A 5,868-nucleotide genomic window follows, 5' to 3' on the forward strand; every position below is an offset into this window, starting at 1 on the left:
GAGTTTTTGAAAACATTTGTGAAGATCCATAAGTATGCTTGTTTGTTTCTATAGTTGTAAAAAAAATGTTCATCAAACCTGTGTACATTTCGAAACTGTATGTATTGAAAAACCCTAGGAAAACCCGATGTTTTCCTAATTCTTTGAATTCCATGAAGTTGAAAATAAAACCATTGCAGCGTGTGAAGTCATTAATTCCAGGCGACGTCGGATTATTTTTGCGCATGATAAATTGCTATAAACACGCATTACACAAACGACCAGTTTATAACTATACTAACGATCCCGTAGGCGTCGTCCGTACTAATCACGTTATCCAACCGCCCTGACTTTGAGTAATCCCACATCCGAAGAGAAAGAGGGCACGAAGACCTCGATGACTCCATTAGCCGGTTGGGGATAAAAAAAAGAGTACGAGGGGCCCTTGACCCGCCTCGCATAAAATACCGACTTTACTAGCAATACCAAAGGACCCTTGGGGACCAATAGTATAAAAGCCATTGAAAGTCCTTTTACACTGTGTTAGATCATGTAAGACCCAACAACTCGTAAGGTAGAAGTCTTCGGGCCTTAAGATCAGGTCATTGGGCTAGCTAGGCCCAACAAACAAGATTTTACACTTTGGGGCCCAAAGATGGTGCGTAGACGTCTGTGCACACTCATGTGTGTATTAAATTCCCAAATGTTACTTGTGTGAATCGAGGTATCGTCGCATTAGTAGTTTCGGATTTTTATTGGTTCGAGACCGAACCAATTCGTTTAACAACGATTTTTGGTATTGTTGTGTATTGTATTTCGTCGGTAGTCGCGGTGCCAATATTTGATCAAGTTGAGTGTATTGAATTAGCCTTGAAATTTTTTTGTTTTCAGCCCCTCTTTGTTTGTAAATTTACTTTTTCAACCCTTTAATTAAATAACTTTCCGGTTTGGTCCTTAAACCATTTTTCTTGACATTTTAACACCAAAAATTATTGAAATTGATATTTTTCAGCATATTTTTCATAGAAAACAGTTCGAGTCCCTGAAAATACAGTTTCCTCGGTTATAACCCCTCTTTTTCGCAGTTTTTACAATTTTGGCCCAAATTGGAAAATTTTTGCAAATTTGGTCCTTTTTAAATTTGAAAAGCATTTTAAACCTTTGAAAAGTACTTGGAACACTAGTAGTCCACTGTTTAACAGAAAAACACAGTTTTGGTCCTCCAAAACAAAAAATTTCGCATATTAGGCCCTATTGGGCCGAAAATGCCATTTTTAGCCCATTAAGCTTGAAATTTATGTTTTTAATCCTCCAAAAAGTATATTTTCAGAAAATACATTATGGAAACTGTTTTGACTCATCTCACCCATCAGATTTCGAAATATTTCATTTTGGGCCCTTTAACTTTATATTTTTAACATTTTATGTCCAAAAATTGACTTTTTAGCCCAAAGAAAATGTTATTAAGCCATTTAGCTATTTTTCTTGAAACACTTTGTATGTAGAAATATATTTGATGCTAGTATCATTTAACATAGAGTATATCTCGATTTTTAGGGGTTTATGGCTAGATCCAACATCATAAACACACAAAAACACCCATATAAGCATAGAAATCATACAAGGCATACAAAACACATATAGATCTACACTTTCACTTGTATTCCCCCCCCCCCCCCCCCCACAAAACTCATAAAAACAGAAAATAGGGGGTATGAAGCTCACCTTAGGGTGTGATCTCGGTTTTTGAAGAAAAGATGGAAGAAAACTTGGTGATTTTTGGCCTTAGCACCCTTTTCTTGAAGATCTCGAGTTTGATGTGCTTCTAGGATGTAAGATCACGATTTTTGCATGGATTAGGAAAAGATTCTGATAACTAAAAGAATCTAAGTCATAGATCCAAGCATAATCTTACCTTAGATGAAGAGTTTGTGGAAATATCCTCTTGAAAGCTTCCTAATTTTCGAGATTCTTGAGTGGAGAGGGAGGATGTGTTCTTGAGTATTCTAGAGAGAGTTTGAGAGATATTTGTGTATGTGTGTGTGTTTCGGCCGAGAGTGAGGGAGGGAAAAGGAGAAGTGATCTTTGAAGTGATACTTGCTTCGAAATATGAGTTGTGTGCATGGATACCCAACAAATAAAAGTGAGGTGGCAATCCAAAGTCAACTCCGCCTTTTTCCTTGGGCTTGGGCCGAGAATGGAGAGGGAAGAAAGGATTTTTGGGCTTTTTGCCCCTAAGCCCAATATTAGAGTTAGTTTGGGTGATCATTGGCCTTTTAAAATAAAATTGTGACTTTTATGCTTCATTAAGCTAGATTAGGTTAATTATGGATCAAAGCTTTTAATTCATTTCATTCTAGGCCCAAAATGGCCCAAAATGTTGAAATAAATGATTGTGGGTCCAATTAGAGCCCAATTAGGGTTCTAAGCCCATGATAGTCAAATTGGAAGCTTATTGGTCCATTTGGGTCCAATAAGGAAGTCCTAGTCCAAAGTGGACCTAAACAAAAACTTCTAGGGTTTCCAATTGTTTGATGACTATTTGTAGTACTTGTATGATGTATTTCATTGAAGTTTTTGATTCACATTAACTTGAGTGTATAGATTACATGACACAAAATTTCTAGTTGTGACAAATTTCATGGGTTAGCACCATTTCACATTTTCCTAAGTAACTATGATTGGGTATTTATAAGTGTTTAGTTACTTAGTATTTATCATTATACTTTTAATGAAGGGAGAATTATAGTCATTTCCTACCCGTTCGGCTAACGACCCTCCACCAGTCAAGGAACTGGTGGGTGAGAGTGGAAACCAATTAAACTGCCATTTTATAGGCGGTAACCTTATACCCCCCTTATAGAATGGATTCATGAATGAGGCCTACTAACGGTGTGACAACCCAAAAATTTCCATTCGGTAAAACCATCAACTACAATTGAAGTCAAATATGTATCTGCTAACTTTCAAACTTTTGGGATAATTTTGAGTGTTTTAAGGTTAGTGCTCCAGAGGATATTAGGAGAGGGGATACACTAGGGTTTACTACGTAACAATAAGTTTCCAAAATTTAAGAGTTTAGAATATTACGGTCCAAAAATGGTATTCGGACCGAAAACCCTCAAGACTATATAAGGAAAACTTAGCCATTTGGAATTCATTTCTTACATTTCCAACTAGAGAAAAGTCGATTTCTCTCTCAACGATCTTCACCCGATCACCCTCAATTGTAAGTACTTCAACCTAGAGTGCATTTAAGTGTGTTATATACCTCGATAACATGAAAATCAGCCAAAAACACCAAGGAAATGGTGTTCACGGCCCAAGATCTTCTTGGACCGTGAACACGAAATTTAGGGCCAAAGTGTGCCCAATGTCCCTCCAAACCTTGGAACTGAACCTAGAGACTACCCATGACTTGTTTAGACCTCAAAATTATTAAGAAACAAGGGCTAGAAGTGAGTTCACGGCCAAGGATGTTCTTAGGCCGTGAACTCCATTTTATGGTGCCAAAATGCCCTAAATACCTTCCATAAGCCAAGAGACTAGCCTAGAACTTTACCTTGATGTGTTTAGGACTCAAAGCAAACACAATACCAACACCCATAGGTGTTTACGGCCGCAAACACTTGTCAAAGTGGTCCATGGGCCGTAAACTCAAGTTAGAGGTGTTTTGATGCCACAAACACTTCCTAAGGCTTAGAATTGAATTTAGGATGATTCCTTATGACCTTTTAGGACCTCATAAACATAAATGGCCATGAGTTTACGGTTGTAAACTCATTTGGGCCGTGAACTCCTCAAAAACTCCAAAGAAAGTGGTTTTCTTCATCATAGGATAGAGCTAACGTCCCTAAATCATTCCCTAGCCTTCTAACTTGCATTCATACATGAGTAGCCATGAGTTGACGGCCGTAAACTCCCTTGGGCCATAAACCCATGGTAGTAAAATCATGTGAGTGCCTTTATACCTTCCTATGTTGAATCTCATGTGATTCAGCACTTGGTCAAGGTGTTTCCTAGTCCCGGAAGGTGTTTCCTTTCATATAGTTGTTATAAACACTATATTCATGTCAGTATGTGTCCTCATATGTCATTTAGGACTTATTGTGTCTCGGGACTTCATTCGTGGAACTTCTCATCCATACGCGCATACCCGTTTGAATCACCCACGTCAGGTGAGTTCATACCCCGTAATGAATCTTTTGTATATTTTAACTGTTTTAAGGGGGGAATACAAGTTGAACACAATGATAATTGTGTAAATATTTGTTATAAACATCTTTCAAAATGTTACTTATGTTATTTCTAAGTTGTCAATACATTCCAAAACTCTTTTAAAGGTTATGTTACTTTATAGTTATACAAAACTCTGTTTTTAAAGTACAAGCATAACTTAGTAAATAAATGAGTCTTTTCAGTGACGGTATAGTTAGAACATTAGGAAACTATTATAGGAATAGTTTAGGAGAATGCTATTCATTACTTCTAGTACAATGAAGCACACAAAGAGTCAGTTCAGTTCACGAGTCTATACAAATACAATACGCTTACGTGAATACTTTTACATAGATATGCTTACATGGAATACATTTACATAAATACAATATCAATACACGATTAGAGAACAGAACATAATAAGGTGCTATAGCATGGAACAAGTTCAGGATCTAACAATACCAATGAATCACTTCTGCATTGTGATAGTTATATTGGGTATACATGATCATAGTGATGTGGATGTTTGCGGCTTGCACTCATGCAGGGGTCGCGTGTAGTTCCTAGAATCTCTTGACAAGGGAGTGTCTAGGATACGATCTAGCCATCACATTATGCCTTAACCCTCAATTAAGGCAAAATAGTACTAAAAGTAGTCACTTATTACAAATACTACAATACTTACACTGTCAATACGACAATTACAGAAGGATATAAAATTCCTGTTTCAAAATTATTAATACCTTTACCATGTATCATATTCACATAATCGATGAGGTAGATTAGATTAAATTAATAATAGTCGTATAGTAGAGTCTTGGTAGAAGGTTACTTTCAAAACAGTCGAGTCTTGGTAGAAGGCTACTTTTAAAAGATAGGATCATAATGCTAATCTTATGATTCCTTAATATATACACTATAGGATACATATATACTAATAGATTCTGACGGCTAATAGCATGTATGCCTTCGCTTCATTTCCTGTTCTCGTTGGATTGTAGTCTTGCACCGAGTTCCCCCAATCTATTATCTACCCGAATCTATATATATTTATACTTAGTATACATTAAGTCATCATAAGGGTATCAAGTATGGATCAGGTCATAGGACATAGAGTCGAAGCCCAGTTTTTCTAGTACAAAACATACTTTTCAAAGTCAGTACTTTTGGTATACAAAATTAGCGATTTCCCAGATAAGGGCTTAATCCATTTTATTAAGCCAATATAGTTTTAGAGACTTTAGGTGAATTAACTCTATAACACCTTAGTTTATACACCATGTTTATATATAAAACTAATATCCAATAGATAGCTAAATGTGTGTTTTCCCCCGACGTCTTGTTCTCGTTTGATTGTGGGCTTAGGGCAGATACCCCCAATTAACTATCTACCCGATATCAGATTATATATAGCAGTATAAACAAAGCTATTATAAAAGTAATCACCGTAGTCATTATTTTACTATAAGAAATATAGGTTTTCTTAAAAGAACTCTCCATTTGATATAAAGGAACCATTACAAATAACTCCATGAGTAACAAGTGAATACACCAAGGTTATATATGACAACGATCTAACAACCAATGGAATGTTTACTATCCGCCCTACTTGTTGTTCCCCGTTGGGTTATGAGTTTAAGGCAGATGCGCACAATCGATTGTTTATTTACT

This window comes from Lactuca sativa, chromosome 9 (genome assembly GCF_002870075.4).
Source record: "Lactuca sativa cultivar Salinas chromosome 9, Lsat_Salinas_v11, whole genome shotgun sequence".
NCBI classification, from domain to species: domain Eukaryota; kingdom Viridiplantae; phylum Streptophyta; class Magnoliopsida; order Asterales; family Asteraceae; genus Lactuca; species Lactuca sativa.